The 26,221-nt window shown below is 42.9% G+C and overlaps 1 protein-coding gene across 3 annotated transcripts in view; it reads right to left on the reverse strand.

The window, feature by feature from the left end:
- Lrmda (leucine rich melanocyte differentiation associated) overlaps positions 1-26,221 on the reverse strand; it is a 1,009,463-nt gene that overhangs the window by 469,026 nt on the left and 514,216 nt on the right. The gene's annotated exons all lie outside the window — the stretch shown is intronic.

The following is a 26,221-nucleotide window of genomic DNA, read 5'->3' on the forward strand; positions in this document are numbered from 1 at the left end:
GGATGACAGATAGTGCCTTTGCTCCCTGTATTGATAGGTGAGCCACTCTACCTTCTTTGGGCATGACAACTGCCCTGGCAAGCCATCCGCCACTGCTGCTGAGCGCTATAGCTGAATCTTGCTGGAACAGATCGTGATCTAGATAGGAGACTCTGCAACAATGAATGGAAGAGATGACACAGCTGTTCATCTCATAAGGAAAGTTAAGAGAACTTTCCTAATTTCAATAAGACAGACAAGACTAGCAGGCTATGACTGGAAAGGAAAGTGACAGCAAACCCACCATGCCTGTTTAGAAACTACAGCTCTCGTTAGCATTCAGAGGCCCTGAACCTCCAAAGCTGTGTGCAGCCTGGAAGCCAGGTTGGCCCAGAACACTGCATGTAAAATGGCCTTGTCCTAGGCTTTACATGAGTTCTCTGAGACATTTCAGATATTCCCCAGTACTGTGTGACCAGAAACGTCTCCTCCATCACTCTGATGGCTTCTTTTTCACATGCATGGGGAAGGAGCAGGGAGCATACCTTTTTAGAGAACAGGGAAGGAATCCTGCAGGCAAGAGCAGGCCACAACAGAGCACAAACAAGGGGATTGATTCAGGGCCAAGGACAGAAGTGCGGTGAAAGGGTCTCAACTCAGGCCAGAAAAATCTCCTTTATCAGTGCCACCAGGGCCACTGCAACAAAAAAAATCACATTCTATGTAGCATGGGAAAACAGAACAACAGAAATGTGTCCAGTCCCAGGGCAAGAAAACTGGAATAAAGATGTTGGTTTGGCCATGATCCCTCCAAAAGAAGTAGGGGAAGGTCTGACTTCTTAGGCTTCTCTTCTACCCTCTTGTAGTTTGCAATGTAACCTTCACATGGCAGTTCTGTGTGTGTATGTATGTCTCATCATATGGAATTTTCTTTGCAAGGACGTCAACGATACTGATTTCGGGGCCTACTTTACTCCAATATGATCTTAACTGTATCTACAGTAACTCTATTTCCAAAGAAGAAAACAGTTTTAGCTTCTGGGGTTTTGGATTTCAACATATGAATTTGGAGGGAAACTAAATTCACCTTCCAGGTGACTGCTCTTCCTAATATCAAGATTCTCACCTGTGCCTGAGGAGATGATTTCATGAGATGACATCATGAGCAGCTATGTAAGCCAGGCACTGAGAACACAGAACCATAAGCTCTCACAGTGTGGTCGACTCTAACATCCTCAAGCTGTGTTCATTTTCACTCTCCTCTCCCAAGACCTGGCCTCCTATATCCTGTTTAATGCAGCCATCATTCAGAACATAAAAATACAGCACACTATTTATCTAAATCTCACACTTGCATCCATCTTCATTCTGGGAGACACAGCCATGAGCCACAGATAAGTAAATAATTCCTGGCATGAAGTCAATGTTCAATAAAGAGTTGTTTCTTTCTCCTTCCCTCTCAACTCCACTGGCAATGTCACAAAATCAGGATATCAGGGAGGAGGACTGCAGGCACTTATTCAGAAAACTGTGACTCTATTAAAATTTTTAAAATTTGAGTCCTAATTATTGACCAAAACCAGAAAAAGGCAGACAAACAATGGCTATTATAATTACAGTAAAGGGGGAAAAATTAAAAACTAAAACAAGACCACCTACAAAATTAGTAAAAAAAAAAAAAAAGCCAACAAACAAACCAGAATAAATTGGTATGGTGACCAATGGCATTATGGCCTTCAGTGGGCATTGAAAAATCATGGTCATGAGTCATAAAAATAAATGTTGTCAAAGGAAAAAGTCAACATGTATTTAAAGAAAGCCGCCACTGCCATTGTTTTTATCTGAAGTATTAGACAACTGCTGCATTCAAATTGTTTATAATTCTTATGGAGAGACAAGATGTTGACGTGTGGAAATTAAACAATACAAGATTCAAGGAGTAATTCAAGATAACAATAGAACTGTCGCAAAGCAATGCATGATTATATGGCACATAAACAATATAGAAAATAAGTGTAACAAGAACTCTGAGGCAGTTATTACTTTGGGCTGAAAGTCCAGGAAAGACACTTTCCAAAAAGTAGATTGGGAGCTGAGACTTTTAAATGATAGAAGTATTCTCTATGTAGCTTCTTCAACAACACAGAGCTGGTAGGAGGTGTCTTGGGAAGACCTAATTCTAAAGCAATCAATATGATTTAATGATTAAAGACAACAGCAAAGTGTGCTTAGGTGGATACCTCATTCTTACATAATTCTCAAGTATTTGGTAGTGTAATTACCAGTGCTGTGGTAGGCAGCGTCTAAGCTGGTAGGACGCTTCCAAAGATCCCTTCCTCTCAGTAGTCATGTTCTTACATAGTCCACTCATTGCCCCTAAAGAATACTGCAAAGATGATGGCTGTCACTTATAAGATAAGGTTCTAAAAGGACTGAGCCTTATTTGTTTCTGGGCCTTTCTTTCTGTTACTTCCTCACCACCACATCCCTGTGGTGAGGCCCAAGTGATGATTAACTCAAGGATGCCTCCAACCAATAGCGAGCAAGAAAATGAGGCCTTGGTCTAATGTCTTTCAAGGAACTAGATCCTGCCAACAATCACGTGAACATGCCTGGAAATAGATTCTTTCCAGGTGGACCCCAAAGTTCTGAATGAAGTGTTTTTCAGCTATATTCTTGACCCACAGAGACTGTTTCATAAATGCTTGCTTTCATGGGCAGCTAAGTTTTGGGGTGTTATGTTACTCTACAATGTGTAAATAAAAATGGCAAGGCACTGATGCATCTATTTCCCCAATCTGCTAAGACCCTCTTGAATCTGCATGATAAAAGTCAAAATTAATTGACTGAGTTCAAGAGATATAGGGGCACAAAAAGTACATGTAAATTGGGATTCTATGTCAGATTTTGAGTAGCAGTCACTTTATATGTGCATGTATCACTAGGAAGAGATATGTGCTAGACACCAGGACAACTGGGCCCAAAAACTTTGATAGCTATTCCCAGAAGGAGTGAATATTCAGACACCATGGCTACTGGTCAGGCCCTCTGAAAGGGAACTGGGCCACTGTAATTACATCTCCTAAGACTAAAAACCAAACCAAACAAGCAAAAAATGCTCAGAGTACTGAGCTGTACTCATGGATCCAGAGCCAGTATCCTTGGTTCTGCTATGTAGGCTTTCTTCTGGGTTTTTCCTGCAGCCTGTCTCTTTAAGAGATTGAGGAGGAGGCCAAGGGATGAAAAAGGACTCCATGACATGGGGTCACTTTCTTCTGTAGTAGTGGCAACATGCAGAATCATCCTCCTTGAAGCAAGCTCCAATTTGCTTTGTTGTGTTTCTGAGGGTGTAAACCCTGGCAACTGAAGGGACTAAAGGGTAAGGCAAAACTCCAGAGAGATTCCGTCACTTTTTGAGTACACATTTGCACAGAGTGTTAGGAGGGTGCTCCTAAAGCAGACCTAGAAATGAAAATGTCACATTAAGTCTTCTTTTGGGAAGGGCTCCCAGAAAGCACTGGGAAGTGAGAGAAGAGATCAAGGAAAGAAAGCATACTATGTGGCAGGTAACTGATGTGAGCAAAGGGGGTTGAAACCTACTAGGGCAGGGATCAGCAAACTAATAGGAATGGCAGATAGTAGAGATGGTAGGTTTGTGGGTGGTGGGACCTCTATGACAACTACTCAGTATTGTATTAAAAGCAAGGCATAGATAAGACCCAGTGTACATGGAGGGGCCCGGGTTCCTGTGAATGATCTTTAACAGTGAGCTACCTGTCTGCAATCACCTGCCGATTTCTGCTTTAGGTTAGTCTGGAATGCCATGCAGATCAGCTCTCGGTGGTACCCTAAACAAGGGGCAAGGTGACTAGGATGTTTATCTGCCTCTTCCCATTGGGCACTGGTCGAGAGGTGAGCAGGTTCGAGTGACCAGAATACAAAGATCTGCGGGTGCTTGCAGTGGGAAGCCATCAGTTTGACCGGTGTGTTCAGGCATGAACACGTGGGAGAGCACAAACCTGTCCCCAGCCTCAGGCTTCTTAAAGAGTAAGGGAAGAGAGTGATGGCGGCGGGGGCAAGGGAAGAGCAGACTGGGAGGCCGTGTGGGGTGGCTCTGTGGACACCACTCTCCTCCCTCCCCTCCCTCCTTCTTTCCCTCCTCCCCCAAGGACCTGTCACAGTATCAATCCAGCAGGTAGAGGCTTCCAGTAACACAGTTTACCTGTTGCCCCAGGTTAAGTTCCAGCCACAGTGCAACCACATCAAAAGCCCTCCCCTTTGTACGCTCCGCAATTCCTTCGTCCTCCAAGAGCGCTTTCCTGTGTGCGGGTTTTTGTTGTGGTGGTCGTTACTACTTTGGGGATTATTTTTGCTTCAAAATCAAAATTATTAGGGCCAGGGATTTAGCTCATTGGTTCAGCCGTCTGCCTTACAAAATCAAAATTAACGTGTCCTTTTGCTGGATGAGAGGTTTTGGGACAATCAAAGAAAGGATTCTGCAGCTCCCTAGCTCCACCCACCCTCACCAAAGGGGAGAAAACGACCCCTTTTTCCTGTCTCTACCAGTTCAAGTCAAGGAAAAAATTAAATTAAATCATCTTATTATGTAATTGGGACTAGGCCTCAGGCTGCTGCAGTAAAGAAGGGATTAAGGGCACAGCCACCTGGGCAGCCATTCTCCTGGGTCCCATTACCACCCCCCTCGTTCCTTTTTATAGCCAACAGATTAAAATGCGAGCCTAGCAATCTTTGATCTTTCACTTGCTGACACAAATCCTTTCAAGCTCCCAACATTTTCTGCTGAGGTAATTAGTACTAATTAAAAGGTTTCCAACAGTCTTTGCTCTGTGTTTTTTCCCCCTCCCCAAAAGAAATTGCTTTTACAAGTACCTTCCATCTCCGAGACACGGGTATCCCTCACTTTCTTCTTTATCTGACTTGGTTAGATCAAGTAGATTAGTGATTCCACTATTCCAAATACAAAGCCAGACAACAGGTTTTTCCTATTGCTCCTGACCTGTTGAGAGTGTACGGGCTAATGATATTCAGAATCTAGTGCCTTGGATGGTAGCCTCCTGTGAAAAGACCGTCCAGGAAGAGACACTCTGTACCACCTCTGTCCAAGGAAGTGCACCATGTAATGTAGTGCCTGACACCCATGTCTGCCATATATACATAAGTGCGCACACACACACACACACACACCTGCTTTACACATATGCCCTTATACACTGCTTCACTGCTCACTCTGGCTAGTTACACAACACATTTCCCAGCTTTCTTTCTCCTCTTGCTTTCTTTTTGCTTTGAGGTCACAAGATGGAGGAAATTCAAAGGGACTATTTAAGAGAAAATCCTAAAATTTAAAGAAAAGATCATCTTTAAAGTTAGAAAAAGATTTAAGGGGTTTAAAGAAGACATAGATCTCTCTCTCTCTCTCTCTCTCTCTCTCTCTCTCTCTCTCCACACACACACACACACACACACGCACAGTGCCATAGAGACAAATTCACAATGAAATGAAAAATTTCTTTAGCTTTTCATTGGTTCTTGGCTGAGGGAGAGGGACATTGAACTCTTGTATGTTATCTGGGTCATGAGCTTGGTTCTGGAGCAAGTGCAGCCCTGACACGAGCCTCTGAGATGCTCTGCGGCCTGCAGCCACAGTGCTGTGGCTATAAACAGGGTGGAGAGCTCTAGTTGGCAGGACGCTACTCCACTCTGCACAAGGGGATCGACTGAGGGCCACCGTGACCTGCAAATGTGCGAATGGAATCTCAGTGTTGACAACACTTTATTTAACTGCCCTCCAAGGACAGCCTTGGGCAGATCCAGATGCTCCTCTCCATGCCATTTGGATAGTCTGGCAAACCCAAGCTGGACTCATACCCCACCTATAATTTTAGGGTGACAATCGTCCTCCCACACAGCCAAGCTCACACACTCCTCCTTCCACCCAGCAAGCAGGAGCCCAGTGGAAGGGTCCTAACAGGCTGCCTTGCCCCTACCCCTATGTACTGTGGACTCCTCCTCTCCTTCCTAGCTATCAAGAGATGCTGGGAAGACAGGGACATGCCTGTGCATTCTACTCAGTGTCCAAACCACTGACCACATTCCATTGCTCCCTGGCTGTTCTCCAACTGTCCAAAGCTGGTCCCTAGAAGACAACGGGTGGGGGGCATCAACTCTCAAGATGCCACAGCTCCCTGGGGCTCGGTTTAATCATCTTCTGCTTAGCAAAGTCAATACGGGAAGGGTAGATGATATTAAAATCTCAATCCCACAGATTTCCTCTGTAACAGATAGAGAAATGGAGATAAGAGAAACGGAGGCTCAGAGGGGTTAAAGAAATAAGACAACTTTCATGAGCATGTGGTGACTTGCACAACCCTCAGCCACCTCACCCACTGATCCTGAGGTAGGTGCTACAACTATTTCACCAGACACACAAGGTGGCCCATTTTCTGATGGCCACACCTATACCCATGGCAATGGCTCTAAGGGTCTTAGGTCATTCTGAATGTGGAGAATTTGAGATGGCCACTTTCCTGTACCCCTCACCCTGACATTCAGCATTTTAGAAGGTGGCAGTGAGCCCTGTATACCCCATCTGTGGGTTCTACTACAGCAGCGGCTACAGACAAGCAGACCCCTTCTCTGACTCAGCTGCTGGTGTCTTTTGTGGTAATCGGATGGAAGGCTTTCTTCAGAGCCTCTGGGCCTGGAAATTAGTTACTTCACACCCCAAATGGGCTTTGATGAGGCTCCCATGATTAGTGTAGGATGCTGCTAAAATATATATCCACTTCCTACCCCATCCTCCTAAGGAAAGAAAAAAAAAACTAACACCGAAAAGTAATGGATTTAATGATCTAGAAAATCTAGACGCTGGAAACTCCAAGGGAGATCATATTAAATTAGACCAGTACAAACAAGCCAAACTAGATTTATCCTCTTGTGGTTTCAGATTTTATCTACTAAACCAGGTTTTCGGGGCTAGTCTGTTTTCAATGAATAGAATTTTTGAATGTCAAGCCCCAGGATGCTTAGTGGGGGATAATTTACCCCCGGGACCTCAGTTCAGCTGGGGCTGATGTGCAGATCGTCCAGAGGGCCCAAGGCACAGACTGCACCTCTTCCTCTTCCGTGTCCTTGCCACCTGTTGACAACCAGTCACAGGGAGAATTCAGGGGTGGGAGAGATGGGCATGAAGGTTTAGGAAGACAAAGGACTTATTTCCTTGACTTCTTCCTGAGGGAGGAGATATAACAGGAAGAGTAGGGGAGTAAAGAAACTGCATAGAATTTTCTGGAATTATTGTCACCTACTCTGAAAAATATGGGTATAAACTGTGACTTCACATGTGAGGAAAATCCTCAGGGTTCTTTCTTAGAGCAAGAAGACAAGAAACCGATTTAATTTTTCCTTCTTCATAGGAAAATAACTCCTTTAGCTTGTTTCTAAATCCACTGGTGAGGGAACCTTGGGTTGTCCAGTCTTCTTGTCCAGTGGACCTTTTCCCAGGGGTGCTGAGCAGTAAAAGACCCCCATCCTTCGCAGGGGAGGGGACTTGGCTGCTGTGTAGATTTTGGTGGATGCTAAGCCATAACTATGTGGGGAGAAATTATCTTTGAAAATTATGAAAAATACCTTGATGGCATCTCTTTTAGGCTTGCACTTAGCTCTTGGAAGAGATTTCTGCCAAAGGGTGAGTTCTGACAGAGGGAAGATGAAGTGGGGGGCTGTGGGGTGCAGGGGGAGCTCGGCACAGAGGCAGCTGTCTATCAGAACTGATGACTCGGCAGCTGGAGGCAAACTGGGAGATTTACCCACCCTGTTTGGGGAGCGGTTCCAGAGAAAAAAAGCCCGGCCAGCAGCCAGTCTGGCCAAGATGACCACAAAGAGACACACACAGACCACCAAGAGGTTCCCTGTAGGGGCTAATGATGTGGGAGAGAATGAGGTTTAGAAGGGAATCCTGACAATCTCCAAATTCCACTGAATTTAACCCAGGCCAGAGGCCCCTGACCCAGCTTCCTACACTCCCATACCACAGGGATGCAGGGGTGAGGTAAATGGTAGGAAAGCCCCTCACTTCATCTTGGGGGACACCCTACATTTGGCATTATAGACACTGAAACTTTTCTGCACAAATCTTGGCTTCTGTGAACATGAAAAGGTCATTTTTTCCCTCACTGAATTCCAAAAGAAGTAGGGAGTTCTTCTAATGGAAGATTTGTTTTTTGTTTGCTTGTTGTTTTTGGAAGAAGAATTCATCTTCATTTGATGAAAAAAAAAAACTCACAACTGGGATTAGAAGCAATGGTGTACCAAAGAGAGGAGCCCCTGCCTGCAGGGACGGGTATTTAGCGCTGACATTCTTGAATACACCAATTCCCGGTAGTAATAAAAGTATGGTGCAGGGCTTTATTATTATTTATAAAGTCCCTACAGACACTGAGGCCCCACAGTGCCTGCACCTAGGGCAAGCTTCTCCTGCTCCTCTCCCAGACACACTACTTCTGCTCCACGCAGTTTGGGGTGACCTTGCATAAGGTCTTCTTCTGTAGGTCTTGGTCTTATGTTCTTCATCTACAAAAACTGATGTAGCCATATAATTATTAAGTCTCTTCCACTTAAAAGTTTCTAAACATCCATCTTTTTCCCCTCAGATAGCTCAACTTGAAAATTCAGCAGCGGGAGATGTTTCGCATCCTTACTTTTAAGGAAGGTGCAGCCTCACACCAGCAGTGCTCAGAGATGTGCCCATCCTCAGAGTGTTCTCTGCTCTTGATCAAACACTAGTTCCTTCCTCAGAGGCACTGAAGGAATTCCCTGACCCCAGACACCACTGGTCAGTTTGTCTGACGTGGCAGGGGGACATGGTGAGGGGAGGCCCTGGGAATGCTTGGTCACTTGCCCAGCTGGGAGTCAGGCCAGCAGCAGCCACGCCAGCACCCTGTGAGCTGTGGTCAGGGATGCTGAGCTATGGTACCTATTCACGCAGCACCTCCAGCTCAACAGAAGCCAGCCTCGGCTTGGAAGAATAAGGTGTTTTAGGGTTTAAAAAAAAATGTTTTTTTCCAAAGATGAGTTCATGTGTTTCAAGGTCAACTATAGAATGAGTATACCAGGTAAAAATAGGGGAAAAAAGTATTTAAACTGCTGCAGCTTTACAAGCTTAACTAGTAAGATCCTTCCAGCCTTCAGTCACTGGGAATGAAAACAATGATTTCAAGCTAGCTTATTCCATCTACAAGACAGGATCACTGGACAGACGTTCACTCCTTTCTCCCTCCTGAGACCAAACTATGATCCTTCCTTAGCCCTCAGAGTCCTGTGACAGGGTCTGTTGTTCATCCTTCTCAGGACATTAGCCAGCCCTTTGGCAATAGAAGTTTCTCTCCTCACCCCGCCCCACTGCCACCCTGCATCTTCACGTCCTAGGGGCAATGCCACTGAAACCCATATGCAGAGGCAGAGAGGATTTTAATGCCTGCCACTTGCTTAAAATTGATTTTCTGATGGAAGCTGGAGAGAGCCAAGTACCCCACAGTTTGGAACACTCATCATCTCTGACGATGAAGTCATTTGCTGCCATAAGCAGAACAAGGGTTAATGACCCAAAATCGAATAAATTACCAGATTCAGATCCATCATGACCATTGGTTTTAAAAATAGTCTGAAGCAGGCGAGTGTGGACTCCCAACAATCACAAAGATGGACTCCTCCTTTGCTTTCCACGATAAATCCTCCCAAAGCCAGTCTCACGCCCGAGCACCAATTAACATTTCTCCTATCAGTGCACAAGGGCGGTGCAAAGAGACTGAGTCTGGAAAAGGTCTTATCCACGCCATCCCATGATGCATTCCAGGACTAGGGGAAGTGGGAGAACTTCCTAAGTGCCACGGCGTCATTGTCTCCCCCTGGAAGAGGTGGTGGGGACACCAGGGAGAGCTGCCGTCAGCACCATCGTAAATCTTCAAACAATCTATCCCAACAAAGGCCAGCGTGAGGAGAGGGTGAACCTCGGAAAACAGATGAATAAGCAAGATCAATTATTGGGGGGGGCGCGACCCTGCAGCCCTGCGCCATGACACAGACCTCAAAGCAAACTCTGCCAGAGTGCAGTTGACACGGCCAGCCTGGACATGGGCTGTCCTGAAGGCTGTCTGCTTCCCTCTCAGCCCTCAGAGCGGGAGCAAAAGGAGAGAACGGGAGAGGAGGGGAGGACACTGATGGGCAGAGCCCAGCCAAGGCAAGGGAGAGGGGACGCAGGCAAGTGAATGAGAAACCACACATAATGGCCCGAGGTTGATTTTACACAGAACAAAATGGCTCAATTTGAGCACTTTAGACTGTCGAAATTGGCTAGCATGAGATACAAGGGGCTCGTCCAAGAGGATTGTTACATCAGCTGCGGGAGACCATAGGCCCAGAGGGCAGAGAAAGGGAAAATAAATATATAATACACACACACACACACACACACAAAACCACACACCCAACCTACACACACACACACACACACACACACACACACACACACACAGCCCTCCTCCTCCATCCAGGAAACTTTAGCGGGACCTGCAGTCCCAGCCGGAAGCCTCACGAGAAGACTTGGCAAGGAAAAGCCTAGCGAGGCGTCAGAACACTTGCTTTTCAAATGGCATCTCTAATGTGTGTGGCTCATGGTCCTTTGCCCTCTTGCTTTGTTCTCTGAAAGTGCCACATCTTTTTTAAAAAAACAAAAAGAAAGCCTAGTTTATTATTTAGCAGGAACGGCAGGTTTTTTTTTTAAAGGGCTGCTAGTAATTCCAATTCCCCTTTCAAAAACAATCCACCCCTCACTAAGAAAAAGTCAGAGCGACTGAATAATGGGAGTAATTCAAAATACCTCAATTAAAATTCAGGTTTTGGCCTTTCGAGCAGTCTATTTAAAGATTTTTTTTCCCCTAGATTGGTTGTAGACAGATGATTATTAAATATTTATGTGTCTGTGAAAGGGGCTCTTGGAGCTTGGCTCGGCTAAGGGCTGAGCTTTTTGTTGCTGTCGTCTCTCCTCTCCAAGGTCCCAGAGAACCCTTACTTTATGTGACTTCTAAATATCTTGGTTTCTATGAGTGCACACACCAGCACGCCACCCTTAACAGCGTCCCTGAGGTGAGTGGCTCCTTCCACACACATATCAGAGTCTTTGGAGACCCCCACAGGCTCTCCTGCCCTGGCCTCATTGTATGAGCTCTCCAGGAAGAGAAAGTTCCACCTCCAAAAAAGGTTAATAGACTTCTTTTGTTTTTGTAGGTTTTTTTTGGTTTTTTGGTTTTTTTTTTTTTGTACCAGGGATCAAACTTGGATCCTTGCACTTGTGAGGCAGGTGGCGGAACCACTGAGCTAAATCCCTAGCCCGGTTAATAGTCTTTTTGAAGACAGGGTCTGAATCTTGCCCAGGAACATTGCAGCATGCACACTGTGGACTGGCTACCCGGTTCCCCTTCACTTTGTGAAACAACTCCACTTCAAATCAGCCTGAGTCCCTGCATTGGAGGGATGTTCAACATAGCCCAGGACCTTCCCTCCAGAGCACTAAATCAACTGATTTTTAATGACAAGTTTCCTATGGGGAGCGGGCAGAGAGAGGACAAGGACTAGCCTGTCCTGAAGTGAGGAGCAAGGTCTTGGGTAAGTGTAAGAGCATATCTGTGTCCTACAACACAGCCAAAGGTTTCTCAAGTTTTTCTATGAATGCCAGAAAAATGGAAAGACTCAGTTATTTCTATACTCTGGAATAGCATGTAGCTTTAAAATATATGGAGGAGACCCAGGCGTGGTGGCGCATGCATGTAATCCCAGCACTCGGGAGGCTGAGGCAGGAGGATCACTGAGTTTGAGACCAGCCTGGGCTACATAATGAGTTCCAGGTCAGTCTCAACTACATAGTGAGACCCTGTCTCAAAAAACAAAACAAAACAAACAAATAAATAAATAAAATATATGGGGGAATACACATAATGTATTTAAAATAATCATGTTTTTAAAATGAGAAAACAAAGCATATAATAATATTTATTTAATAGTCCTGTTTAAAAAAATAAACTGGATGGAGGAGGCCTTGGAATGCTACCTTGAAGGAAGAAAGTGGGATGGATGTGTCTGTCTTGTTCAGCTTCCAGCAATAACATTTACTGCTTTTTCTATACGAAGGTAGAGACACCAATAAAATGATTATTTTAAAAGAAGAAGACTTAGTTCCTGCCCTCGAGTTGACTGCCCTCGAGTGCAGTGGCTCCCTCATTCTTACACCATTTGCAATAAGCTCATCTGAGAAACAATGAAAAAATATACATGCCAAGGCCCATAGATCAACTTCTGATACAAGAGACCTAAGACATGGCTGCCTGTGGACTGTCCGGCACTGTCTCTCTCACTGTTTCCCTCTATCTTTGGGATGGGATAATATCCAAAGTTCAGTAACCAGCAGATCAGCAGATGCCCTGGACACCCAACCCTTTGGCTCCATCTCCATCTCATAACTGATGGCCCATTGTGGCTCTTGTCCATCAGCATGGAATAGCGATCAACACATCTATCAACCCGACTCTGCTCTCACTTTAAATTAGCAGGGCAAGTCACCTACTGGGTTCAGAAAACACCCTCTACCTTGATTATAGGTTTTACAGGTAAACCAAATTGGGGTTTATCTTAAAACTCAAACTACTTAAAGTTAAATCATTTCTCATTGTATTATCTGAATATTTCCTCAGTGGTGCAAATGTCTATATTTAAAGAAAAGTACCGTCAACAATTACCCTTGAGACCAGAAGTGCAGGATGGAACTTGCAGTGGAACTTGTAAATTACCCGTTCGTTACACAGAGATGTCAGTCTTTACTCACTCAGAAATTCATTCAGTGTTTGTAACATTTATCCACTCAAGTCCCTCATCCAACAAACATCTGAGCCATTAAGAAGCCTACCAAACCCAGTTTGGCTATAGAACTTTGGCTTCAAATCCCACCTCGCAATCCCCATCCGATACCAGGCACCGTGTGGTACCAAGAGCCACAAATGATCAAGGCAGGGGAGGATAGCTCCTTATCACCCCATAAAGCATGCTGCTTATATTCGTTGGGAAGAAATTAAACTCCGGGCCTTGCAGAAGCTGGCTGCTTCTTTGCTGTATCATGCATCTGTGAGCTCAGAGATGGAAAATTCATTTTAACAATGTATTTCTCCTCCAATTCATCCCCTTACCTTGCTTCCCATACATTTACTCATCTTACATCCCCAATAAAACCCACCATCAGCACACTGCACAGTATTGCGACTGGTCCTGACTCCTCTACCAGGACTACTAGGTCTCTTACTTCCTCCCTTATTCTTTTTTTTTTCCTGTAGCATTTATCATCTTCCAACATACCATATAATGTACTTGTAAATCATGTTTATTGCTTAATGTTGATATTCCAAGGTTTGTGATGATGCATGTCAGTCTCTCCCATGGGTGGAATACAAGCACCTCCGGCACTCAAGTGGAGGAGGAAAGGAAGAAGCGAGGCAGCCACTTCCTCCCTCTACAGGCCCGGCTCGACTTGAGTCAGCTAGGAAAGTTAATATGCTGCAGGCAGCCACTAGTCAAGAGGAAGGACTGGGGGGATTATGAACTGTCTCTGATGTTCCTCCCACCTGCCAGGCCCCTCCAACCATGGTTCATTCTCACAGTAGTTGGTAGAGAGGCACTCTCCCTTCTGTAAACACTGATCTTTGCTTCCTTCCCAAAGTTTAGAATCATTTCTGCATAAATACCACCCTCCTCCACACTATGTCAGTATGTATTTTTCATTCTGGAAATAGTAAAAAAAAATGAGTCGAATGAGGTTAAATTACAGATCCTCTTCCAGTGAAAAAACCCACAAACTAAGATCTTCCCAGCTTAGCGATCTTTCAGCCCTGAATTGCCGGCCCTCTCCAAGCCCTGAGCTCTGAAATGCCTTCTCAGTCCACTCCTTGCATCCTGGCACAACCCAAGCCGGAGCCTTCCCGGAATTGTAGAAACAAACCCCTTTAGGAGCCTAGCCTAGCTTCCTTGCCAGAAACCTCACTCAACTCCGGCCTCCTGCCATGCTCCCAACCTAGGTGTCCCTGCCCTGTCTCTGTCACAATCTCACACCGCACATATTCAAGTTCTTTACAAATTAGCTACTGTGTTCATTCAATTTTAAAAGCCTCCAGGTAAGCTAGGTGTGGTGGTGCATGCCTGTTATCCCAGCACTCGGGAGGCTGAGGCAGGAGGATCACTGTGAGTGCGAGACCAGCCTGGGCTACATAGTGAGTTCCAGGTCAGTCTCAACTACATAGTGAGACCCTATCTCAAAAAGCCCAAAATTAAAAAATTAAAAGCCTTCAGATAACTGGAGGGAATCATAATTAGAGTGCTATCTTTGGGGTGCTCTGGACCCTCTACACATATTACTTCTAATGCACATAACCAACAAACCTGCATATGAATGATTATCCCCATTTCACAGAAGTAGAAAGTGAACCTCATAACATAGTCAATTTATCCTAAATCTCATTGCTAAAAAGTAGTGTGACAAGGAATTGAAACTGAACCAGACTCTGAAAACTGTATTTTTCCATCACACTGTGTATTATAAACTGAATGTTTATGCTTCAAAAGCATAGGTTTAATCTCTAATCCCCAATGTGATGGTATTTGGAGATGGGGCTTTCATATAAATATTTGGACAGAAAGTATTTGAAGTAATTATGATTGAGGTCATATGGGTGAGACCCAATCTATGGTATTTTGCTACAGTAGCCTAAGCTGACCAATACACCATGGTTCTCCTTAAGTCCTCAAGGCCACTTCTATGGCACCCAGTCCAGACATAGAGGTTTTACAGGAGTCTTGCAAATAAGCCAGCCCATCTGGGATGCTCCACAGAGTAGCCCATGTTGAGGTATAGGATTTGGTTTTGGGGAGGGGCTATAAGATCATCTATTCCCAAAGCCTTTTATCTATAAACTGAAGGGATTGCATCAAGGACTTTCCTCTAAATATTTTTAAAGCCAATGAAATGTTTGAGACCTTGTTTGTTTGTTTTGTTATTTGAAACAGGGTCTCACTATGTAGTTGAGACTGACCTGGAACTCACTTTGTAGCCCAGGCTGATCTGGAACTCACAGTGATCCTCCTGCCTCAGCCTCCCAAGTGCTGGGATTACAGGTGTGCACCACCACTCCTGGCTAAATGTTTGAGATCTTGAACAAAATAAAACAAAAACAAGAACATGGCTCCAAAATGTGAAATAAAAATTACAAAACCAAGATTAATAAATGTTCCATTAAGTTTCAAAAAAAGAAAAAAGAAACATTATGTTCATTTGTCAGTCAAGTACAAGGTTCATTTTCCTTTGTTTGATGTGTTTGTTATGTGATGAGCTCTGACAGATACTGAAAAAGTGTTAGGGATGGAAGCAGCCCTCCTTGGTATGAAGGGGAAAGCACACGTGATAGCTAGTGACTTTGTCCATCCACTTGGGTTAACTGCTCTTTGCAAGAATAACTCACCACGAAAGAACCCACCCAGGTCCCCAGACAGAGCATTCCCAGGAGTAGATGGGCACAGGCTACCACAAGCAGGAACAACACACGTGGAAAAGGACTTCAGACTCTCCAGTTCCTGCAGCAGTCTCTAGGAAGGAGTGCGATGTGTTAGAATAGCATCAGCTCAGCAGTCAAGACACCCAGATTTTACCACCAGCTCCACTTTTAGTAAGCTATAAGACCAGGATTCACCCCGAGGGCCTAGGGCTGTGCCTATACCCAACAGACACGAGGTAAAACCTGCTGAATGACTGAATTATAAGGGAGCCTGGTGACTGTATTTTTCCCTAATCTTTGTTTTTTCACTTTATTATACAAAACAGGGAGGAAGGACAAAATTTCCACAGTTGGCCCTAAATCAGGCGGATCTCTAAACCCTTTCCCTCTCACTCCTGGCGATACAAATTCAAGTTATGGTTATTTCTGAGACCTACACAGCACACCTCAAATATTAGGAAAAAGACAAAAAAAGGAGGGGAATCAGAGTCCTCCCACAGCAGCCATCCTGGGTCAGGGCCAAAATGCTCACAGTGCAGTTTCCCCCTCCCTTGTTCCTATGTAATTTTTCAATTTTTAAAACAGAAAAAAATACCCTGTTCAAAGTTGTTTACAGGAAAACATAATTCATTAAAACAAACACACAGGAGCAGTCAAATAAGAAAACGGCGTCCCTTGAAGGGGCTGCTGGGGTAGACAAGAGGACAGGCTCTAAACAGCAAACATTCTCCCCTCCCCTACCTGCTCCCTGCTTCGACAGTCTGCCTACTCCAATCTACTTCCTCTAATCAGATGTTCAGGAGGCCCCTGATGCAGGGCTGAGAGGAGTCTGAGCTAACAGGGTACGTACTGCATCACGGGGTCATATGACATGGCCTTATATGGCTTCTTGACCAATTGGCTTGGTCACCTTTATCTGAAATGTGAAAGGCTCCCTCAAGAGCTCAAAGTCTTACTCCCATCCTCCACTTGCTCCCTTAGCTCCAGCTTCACCCTTAACATTAAAAAAACAAAAAACAAAAAACAAACCAGAAACCATGGCCTCTTGGATTCAGAGACTTGACAGGATAATGCCAGAAGGGCCAGAATTATCTCTCACTCCTTCCAACAGAAGGAGGATGGAAGGAACCATGGCAAGCAGACAGAGCTGAAGTCATCTCTAAGTGTAACCAGATACACACAGCCCGAACACCTCCAAAAAAGGAAGGCTGATGGCCTCTCACAAGAACAAGATGAAGGAGAAACCATCTTCATTTGCAAGATTTCACACATCCCCTAATTATTTCAAGAGGACTTTCTAAAGGAGGTAATGGGCTCGCTTTTATCACTTGCTCCACCACCAAAATCCCAAATAATTTCAAAAACATTTTTATCCTAAAATGTTCCCTTCAATTTAAAAAAAAAATTATCTTCAAGAGAAGAGATTTCTTTCCATTTCAATCCCACAACAAGGAGAATGTCAGCCCAGCTTTTTTTTTTGACAGACAAATTATTGAATCAAAGAGAAAATGCCATTAAGCTCACAGGTTAGCAAGTGTCAGGAATGGTTTAAAGAGATATCCCCATTTATCTTCCAAACATGCACGAAATGTCACTAATGTGTGTTTATCATGTATAATCAGACAAAGAAAATATCGAAATAAAGTACTCCCGCATACAATAGAAATCTCCTTCCATCCTTCACGATATCAGTGCTATTCAAATAGAATAATAATGATGAAGCCGCTCTCTTGAAAATGGAAATCAAGGGAAATGTAGATAGAAATGATTTTGGGGGGGGGTAGTTGATGTACATTTCTAAAGTGCATTAACAGGAAATCCAGAACTTTTTAGGTCAATTATATTGTCAGTATTGTCAATGCCACTGAAATGAATACTGAAGCAGTGCCTGTTCTTGCTGGAACCAAGCTATAGAAGTCCCTAGATTGGGGACTTAGAGGAACTGGAGACACAGCGGAAGCCTGACATTGTTCAAGTATGCATATATACATATATAGATTATTTTCATTCAACCCAATCTGAGAACCAGATATTTTGGCTTAGTATAAATCTCAAAAGAGAAAAAAATTATTCATAAGCAATCTAAAACTCAGCTCTTTATTCCCTCCCTTTCTTTCCTCCATTATGACTAAGGTCTTGGGGTTTTTGTCTTCTTCTTTTTTGGTAAACCACTTACCATGATGATGCTAAATCCAAGTCCCCTGGACAAGAGCTTTTTACTACTAATTCTGGACTTGCAAGACCCAGGGATGTGAGCCGCCCACAGCAGAGAAGGGAGACCTTATGCAGGAACTGATTGGTCCCTGGAAGTCAGGAGGGATGATGCATTTCAGCCCGGAAACATTTTCATTCTCACTGCTTTTTCCCCAACAGGGCCGCCAGCTATGTGACACAGTATTTCCCAGCTTCGTGGGTTGTGACACTGGTTCCCAGGAGAAGGAGTCATAGCTGTTTTGGTCACTACTGCAAGACCATGCTGGAATGCAGTGTCCTCAGGTAGTAGATGCTGCAGAAGCTGGTACATCTGGAGAAGTAAATGGGTAGTTGAGAGAAGAGCTTTCCTTCTTGTTCTCTCCCAACCCTATAATTCCCTGCTTCTGTGGTGCTCTGAAGTCCTGTAGGGAAACTCCCAAGAAGGTCCTGGGCACCAATGTGCTTGGGAAGCAAGATATCATCAACATAAGGGAGACATCAACATAAGTAAAGACATCAAACTCCAGATTACACTTTGAGTGTTGTCCCATCTCAGGCATAGTCTGAAACAAGGATCTTAGATTTAGACAAAGAGGCCAAGAAGAACCAAGGCAAGAAGGGAGTAAAGAAAAGTGGAGGGCAGTCTCAAAACAGCAAGACCTGGAGTTGACCAGCCTCATGGTTTCACCATACATCCATGGAATCCTGAACCGCAGTTCCTCACTTAAGAAATGGGATCATAATAACCCTGACCCCATGAAGCACTGAATATTAATGAGCCAATATGTGTAAAGCTCTTACAACATAATAAGTGCTGAATAAATGCTAGCTGTTATTTCAATAGCTATCATCTGGCTTTTCCGCCTCAATTTTACAAATAAGGAAAATAAGACTCAAGCACTGATACAACTTCTCAGGAATTTGTAAGTGGCAAGAGTGGCAGTTGTATTTTTTTTTCCTCATGATATTTTACCATAGTTACCTGTTTGTGCTTTGGATTTAAATCCCAGATGAACTCTGAGGAACAAGACTTTACATTAACACTTCTATGTACCCTCACACTCATCAGCGGGCCTGGAATGTGATAGATGTTCCCCCAAATTGTCTGTAATAAATAGAAAGGGAGGCATACAAGTAGGCAAGAAGGTGCTGAGAGAGGCAGCCCTAAAGAGCCACGGCATGGGGAGGGACGGCAATCTAGAAGTCAGCAAGACCACAAAACACTGGAAAGAATGTGTGTAAAGAGACCCCCAAGCACCAGGACAGTGGACCTTTCCCAGCAGTGCTAGTCTCACCTCTAGGGCAGTAAGAGGTGCCTGAGTGGAGACGCCCACTTGAGGGACACCTTCCTCTGTGTGCCCTGTGGCAACTAGATGCAGGTTTCCTTTTCTTTTTTTTTTTTTTTTTTTCCTGTTTTCCCACTGAAAATTGAGAACAAAACCTCTCCCTTTCCATCTGACATTTTGAATAATAAGACTTCAAAAAATAATTAGAGATAGCCTGGTCACTCCCTCTCTAGCATGTTAAGGTTATAATCAGAGATGTGTTTAAAAAATTTTTACCCAAGGATCAGTGGAATAGATTGGAAGATACAGACAACTCCAGATGTACTCAGCTACCTCATCCTTGACAAAGGAGCCAACCATCCTCACTGGAGGAAAGATAGCCTCTATAATAAATGGTACTGGAAAAACTGGATTTCAACCTGCCAAAGATTAAAACTAGACCTTTATCTTTCACCATGCACAAAACTAAGATCAAAATGGATTAAATATCTAAATTTTAAAACAGAAACACTAAACTTTCTGGAAGATAAGTTAGGCAGAACTCTTGAAGACAGTGGCATAGGAAGACTTCATGAACAAATTCTCAGTGGCACAGGAACTAGCACAAAGAAACAACACCTGGGGTCTTATTAAAAAGCTTCTGAACTGCAAGAGAAACCACCAACAGAGTTAAGAGACAAACTACAATGTGGGAAAAATGTTTACCAGCTGCTCCTCAGACAAAGGACTATGATCTAGAATATATAAAGAACTCAAAAAAATCAGGGCCCCCAAATATAAAGACCCAATTCAAAAACGGGCATCTGAAATGAATAGACATTTCTCAGACAAAGAAGTAAAAGCAGCAAATAAATGTATGAAAAAATGTTCAACATCACTGGTCATTCAAGAGATGCAGATGAAAATAACACTGAGATTCTACCTACCCCAGAAACAATGTCTGCTATCAAGAAATCAACCAATACCAAATGTTGGCAGGAGAAAGGGGAGAAAGGAACCTTTTTCCACTGTTGGTGGGAGTGCAGACTGGTGCAACCACTGTGGAAATCAATATGGAGATACCTCAAAGAGCTGGGATTAGAGGTTCCATTTGACTCAGCCATCCCTCTGCTGGGTATCCTTCCAAAAGAATGAAAAGAATCATACTACAGTGACATATGCATGCCCATGTTTATTGTGGCACAGTTTGCAATAGCTAAAACTTGGAGCAGCCCAACTGCCCATCAGTTGGAGACTGGATAAAGAAGATATGGGTTTTCTATAAAATGGAGTACTACTCAGCCATAAAGAATGAGACTAGAATCATTCATAGGAAAATGGATGAATATTGAGGCCATATTCTTAAGTGAAATAAATAAGTGACATATGTAAATACCAAATAGTTTCTCTGGTGTGAAAAACTAAAAGTGTAAATAAGATCCAAATTGTATAAATGACAATGTGAAATAGGAAGAAAAGGCTAAATGTGAAGGGGAAGTGGGAAGGGTAGCGGAAAGGAAATAAGAGAAAAGAAAAAATATGAGCAAAGGAAAAAATGGAAACAAAGCCTTTGTAAATAGGGGAGGGGGGAGGGGATGAAGGGAGGGCAGAATGAAGGGGAAAAAATGAGAACCAAGACCTGTCATGTAAAGGTACAAGATCCCAATGATGAATGTAAATGCACTATATACTTAACAAGTACCAATAAATTCAATGAAAAAAAATGCTGAGTATATGCTGGGACATACTTCTTGATATTAAATAGAAAAGAGAACAAATGAAAAGAATCTTTTTACAAAGCAATAATACAACACATCCTTTACTTTGCACTGTACTACATTTTTGTTTTGTATTAATAATAGAAAACAACTCTTCTACTAAACATTGGAGTTAGGAGGACTATTTAAACATGGGTAAATATTTATGTAAAAGGCCTGAATCGATATATTTATAAAATGATCCCAACTTAAAACATCATCTACAGGTGTATGTGCAAATATATACCAAAAGAAATTTGTGAGAGAGAGGATTGTAAATGGTTATCTGTGGAAAGTGGGGCATTACAAGCAACCTTAATTTCCTTCTTGATGATGTGCATTATTTTCAAAAATGTCTAGAGTGGATTATGTACTATTTTCATAATCAGAAAAAAATGATGAAAAATATTATTTTAGCAAGTTTGTTTTCTTCTACTTCATAGCACTATTCTGAGATCAGCTACCGGAACAGATGCAGAAGCACTTTAAAAAATATAGAATGATCTACAATTCAAGTGGTAGCATTACTGCTAGTACCTCAGCATTTGAGGTAAACCTCGCTAAAACTTACTCCTCCTCGTCCAAGCTATTTTGAGCATGGAACTGTGACTTTGCACCATCTTGTACAAATTGAAGACACCAGACTTCAAATTCCCCATTTAGAAATAGCAAATGTACAGCAAATAAAATCAGCAATTCTGAAGAAGAGAAACTCATGAAACTGCTAATAAACTAGAGACAGTCACCTCAGATTCCTCCCCACCAAAACCACTTAGGTGGAGAAATTCCACATTGAAAACTCCCCATCAACCTAGATTCAGACATTCCATCATTTCCCACCAGCAGCCCACCCCAGATTTGTCAGAGTGACTCTCAGGGATAGAGCTAATTCTCCTGCCAGTAGCACCACTTCCTATAGACTGCAGCATGCTAATTATGTTACCGAGATTTTAGGGCAAAATGCTGGTAAAATGTTTATCACACTAATAGCTTTGAAGGCGTAAACATTCTGTGTACAAACACAGTGATTCTTTTTATGCACACATTCAGACTATAAACCGTGCTTAACTTGGTGGGCTTCAAATCAGCTTGGCAAGCTGGAGGAGGCTGGGGTCTCTCCACCCAGGTAAGACACATTCACTGAGTCCGCTGGTAAGTCATGACTACAAACTTGAGTGTTTCATTGTAGAAATTGTAAATGCTGAGATGTCCTATAGGTGACCAAGATCCTAATGTTTGTCCTAGAACACAGTTCAAGAAAGGCTTCAAAATAAACAATGTTATTACAGTGACGGTCTTTGTCTCAGAAAGTGATCCATATATTACAATAAGCCATTCAATGACTACAGGCAGGAATAAGACCAGGGATGTAAAGCAGTAGCACAGTAAATGAAAAAAAACTCACAATCATATCTAATATGGAGATAGCTCTTTATAAAAATAATATAATTATAATTATTAATAACATAACATATTCACTTGCATTGTTTAATCTTCACCTAGTTACATACAAGTCTATAAAGGTAGATATGACAAAAACCTAATAACCTCACTTTAAAAAGAAGGAAAATGTTTAAAGAGGTAATTACCAACTTGGCCAAGTTTATAAAGACACTGTAGCTATGAAAGCTAGATTCATAATTCACTTTCCTCGTTTGGGATCCTAACTAACCTACAAGGATGACCAGATACAACCCAACCAGAAAGGACAATCCAAAACCAGTAGGTAAGGTAAGTAAAGATGGTAACTGGGTATTCAAAGGTCATCCTTTGGACTCAAAGATCAAGGAGTTTCCCTACAAAGAAGATAAGAAATGGAAACTTCACCTTCCCAGAAGGCAGCAATGAGTGACTTCACCTGGCTTCTGAATGGAGGCAGGAAAGAGTCATAAACAACTTCATTCTCTCTCTGATTCCTCCTTGTTTGACCCTAGGGCAAATGCTTAGGAACTGCATGTGGGGAAGCTGACCTCTGGAGTTTGAAAGATATATTTCATTCTTTTTTTTTTCCATCTTTAATTGAGTTTATTGGTACATTTTAGGTATACAGTACAGTTACATTCATTGTTGGGATTTTGTACCTCTACATGACAGGTCTTGATTCTCATTCTTCCCCAATTATATGGGGAATGAGAAACAGTAAGTTGCAAACATTCCACCTCTCACAAAAGTTGATATACAAGCATGAGCATTCCATAAAATATATGTAATAAGTGAGAAGAGGACCCAAGTAAATAAGGAAAGATCAAAAAAGAGGTATGAGGCAGCCACATTCAACTCTTTGCTCTTGAAAATTTAAATGAATACTCCTTGAGAACAAACTAAAAAATGCTAAGCTTGAAGTGTTGAGTGGCAGGAAGAATTATGGGTTATTGTACTGTCAAAATGCCAGACAGCTGTATGTTGAGTTGCTGCGTTATTTAGACAATCAGAAACTTGGAAGCTAATGTGACATTTTTTTTTTTTTTGGTGTGAAAGCTCTTGACATGCATCACGATAATTTCTAAAGGGACAAACTGTTATATGAAAAACACAGTCCTTTCTGGAGATGGTCTCATAGGTAGAAGAGCCCCAAACAGAAGGGCAGGGCATCAACAATTTGGGCTCCCCAGAGATGAGCACCATTTTCTTCCTGCTTAGTCTAAGAAGTGATTGTTCCCACAAAGTTTCAAGCACCCAGTCTCTCTTCTCCCACTCCTGGCCCATAAGGAGTCCAAAGTAAGGTGGGTGCCTGACTGCAGCCCAAGCTGGGCCAAGGGACATCTCCTTCACTCCCATCTGGAAGAACAACGTTACAGTCAAGTTCAGCAGGCAGTAATGGAGACCACGGACTATACAAACCCAGGGATAGATGGGGGTTACAGTACTGTCTGCAAGTTGGTGATGAGAGAGAGAGAGAGAGAGAGAGAGAGAGAGAGAGAGAGAGAGAGAGAGAGCGAGCCTGTAGGTACGTATGAACAGAAGATGGAATGGAGTCACGGGTATCCTCCTCTGACTTTCAGGGTGGTCTCTAAAGGCCACAGAGTGGGAAGCAGAATACATAGGTGGTCCCTGAAATTCTACCTTGATTGCTTTGACAAAAATTAAACACAAATACCTACTGGGACAAGAAGCATATTTGGCTTCTATCAGTAACCTGTCAGGGTGAAGGGAGAATGGAGAACTGCTTTCTATGGGGTAAAAACAGATAGGTGTTAGGGATCCAGATCAAGGAGGGGGCATAAAAAAGGTAAGTAGGCAGAAAAAGCCAGCAAAAAGTCCTGATCAGAGTAACCAGCAGAGAAAGTCTGTGCAGATCCTTCCCCTGGATTGCATTTTAATCAAAAGGAAAGCAATCTGAATTAAGACAAGAAGGAAGAGCTAGGGAGTGATAGGGTAAAGCAGTGCTCCTCTCCTAAGAAGCACTTCTAGTCACTAAGCACAGATCCTACGCTGGATGCTGGAATTTTCAGATTTCCCTTCTGTACGATCCCAGCTAGGGCTGCAGACCATGCCAAGTCTAGGAAGAGGACAACTCATTTTTTAGGCAGAAATCACTCAGGCTGAAAGATAGCTCTCCTATCCCACCTCCACATCAGTCCCAATATGAGTTGCAAGTAAAGACACTCTTCTTTTCTCACCTTACTAATTTTTATTTTGATTTCATAGTTAACCTAAAAGTTAATACTCTATAACATGAATACTGAAAGTTGGCATGAAGTCAGAAGACTGATGAATTCATTTGGAGCTGATTCTAAGAACTGAGCTCTCTGGGTAAATACAATACACTATTTGGGTAAATACAATGATGTGCCTTCTGCCTTCACTGCACAGGAAAGAGGCTCAATACAAACCCACTCACCAGCCTGTGGGGAGCTAGGTCCCCACAGAGGTCTCTGGACCTCCCAGAATGAGCCTATCCACTCATGCTCCCACTTACAATCAAACTAAGAGACTCAAAGTGTGCTGAAATAAAGGTAGTTTCTTTCTCCAGGATCAGGGATTATTTTCCTCTTAAATTAGGAAATTTTACCATGTAGCAGATTAGAATGGCAGGTGCACTGGACAGAAATTTCATTTTTACCAATTGTTATGGGATTAATTCTTGCCAACAATGCCCATATATGAAGAACTAGGGAATGATCTACCCAATTCTATCCAACTCTTGCTACATTCATGACAGTGCACACAGAAATAGACAAGGAATTCCTACATTAGATGGAAAGACTATTTTCCCCAATTGTCTAAATGTTGACTGTCAATCAATACTTTTCCTGAGCTTCATACTTTAAACACAAGTCTTTATTTGTGATATCATGAGTCTGGATTATCCCTGTGAATGGTACCATTCAAGAGCCCATATGAGATGCATTCATACATGTCCAGTGCTCAAAAGCACATGCTTTGGGTCTGCAGAACTTTCTCACTTTTTAGTTTGTGACTCTACAGAGTTTTTAAATCTATCTGAACCTCACTTTTTCTTCATGAGCATGATGGAAAGACTATCACTTACTGATACTTTGTTGGAATTCAGAGATAATAGACATCAAACACATGGCCCAGGGCCAGAGTCACAGACAATGTTAAATAAGTGAGTTATCAATCATTGTCAATATCACAATCATCGACACATACAGTGTATTGACCTTAGCTCTCTGTATAGCCCATCAGACACACCAAGGAGGTGCAATGCTTTGTTCACTTGAATTTAGTACTCCAAGAAGTCAGCGACATCCGACTGTATAACTGCACATTCTGTAGGAACACTGAGGCTACACATGGTGACAGGGGCAATGTTTCATGATCTAGTGGCATTTGGATTGGAGGCCAAAGATTTACTTCCAGTTATGACTCCCCTTTTCTTGAGCTTGGCCTGGTGGCTTGATTAAAGTAGGCTTTGATTTCCTTCTACAAACAACAAGCCGAGAGGATGTGAATGACAGCACCATTACTTCCCACTCATCAGCCGGGGGAGGCACCGTTCATCAGTCACAGGCTCCTTCCTCTTGGACATGACTGACACTCAGTTTTTTTCCAACTCAGCACTTTCAGAAGCCACCATTATACAGTTACCATATGCAGTAAAAGTTACTAACCATCCCTCAGTAAGATCATCCCCGAGATTCTTATGTGTTATTATTACACGCTGTGATTTATGGTCCATACGATGCATGGAAATGTAGAGATTCCCCCAAATCCTTTAGCTGATGACACAAATGGACTCCCAAGGGCAGACAGAGAGGAGCCTGGGTGGGTAAGATGTACTTATTCCTAGTCCTCTGAGATTCTAGTTTTTCAAATTTCCGATTTAACCTCACTAGTCACCCCTATCTGATGCTCTCTATCTCTTGCTTAACCACTAGCAATATATAAACATACCCTAAAGGTAACTATCTATACGTGTGTGTATATGTTCATATATACACACACACACACACACACA

This window comes from Fukomys damarensis, unplaced genomic scaffold (genome assembly GCF_012274545.1).
Source record: "Fukomys damarensis isolate Sample0158 unplaced genomic scaffold, DMR_v1.0_HiC HiC_scaffold_20, whole genome shotgun sequence".
Classification (NCBI taxonomy): Eukaryota; Metazoa; Chordata; class Mammalia; order Rodentia; family Bathyergidae; genus Fukomys; species Fukomys damarensis.